Source organism: Gossypium hirsutum, chromosome A06 (assembly GCF_007990345.1).
Source record: "Gossypium hirsutum isolate 1008001.06 chromosome A06, Gossypium_hirsutum_v2.1, whole genome shotgun sequence".
NCBI lineage: Eukaryota > Viridiplantae > Streptophyta > Magnoliopsida > Malvales > Malvaceae > Gossypium > Gossypium hirsutum.
This window is the reverse complement of record NC_053429.1, coordinates 87242100-87242916: the sequence shown is the minus strand read 5'-3', so window position 1 is coordinate 87242916 and position 817 is coordinate 87242100. Positions and strand designations below refer to the sequence as shown.

At 38.1% G+C, this 817-nt stretch overlaps 1 non-coding gene across 1 annotated transcript; it reads right to left on the bottom strand.

Moving 5' to 3' along the window:
• Window positions 1-495: 495 nt before the first annotated feature.
• Window positions 496-602, bottom strand: LOC121231026 (small nucleolar RNA R71). The gene has a single exon (XR_005929095.1). It is a non-coding gene; the product is annotated as a small nucleolar RNA R71 (small nucleolar RNA).
• Between the last annotated feature and the right edge of the window lie 215 nt (window positions 603-817).

Below are 817 nucleotides of genomic sequence, written 5' to 3'. Positions count from 1 at the left end.
ATAAGGCGAGGCTTAAGATACACAGAGAACGAGCAGGAGGATGATACTCAACCCCCAACTGAAGAGATGGCTAAAAACCAAGAGATTTAGCTACCTCCTGCAATTGCGTTTAATCAAAATCCTGCTCTACGCACTATGTATGATTATGCTAAACCTTCTTTAACAGGAACTGAATCGATCATAGTTAGACATACTGTAGCTGCAAATACTATTGAACTAAAACCTAACACTATTCAAATGATACAATAATTTGTTTAGTTTGATGGTTTGCAGGATGAGGATCCCAACACTCACTTAGCAAACTTCTTAGAATTATGAGATACATTTAAAAATAATGGTGTCTCTGATGATGCCATTTGTCTTCGGTTATTGCCTTTTTGATTGAGAAACAAGGCTAAACAGTGGTTGGACTCATTAGCATGAGGGTCAATCATTACTTAGGAACAAATGACCAAAAAAGTTCAATTAAAATATTTTCTGCCGGCTAAAACTGCTAAATTACGTAATGATATCTCTTCGTTTGTACAGATGGACTTAGAAACTCTTTACGATGCATGGGAGAGATACAAAGACTTACTGAGAAGGTTCCCTCACCATGGGTTACAGCTTTTGCTACAGGTTCAAACGTTCCATAATGGCCTAAATCCTTTGACTCGACAAATGGTTGACGCAGCTGCTGGCGGAACCATCAATAATAAAACACCTGAAGATGCCTATGAGTTTATAGAGGAGATGTCACTGAAAAACTATCAGTGGTAAGTCATGAGGACTAAGCCAACTAAAACAGTAGGCGTTTATAATGTCGATTCGGTTACTA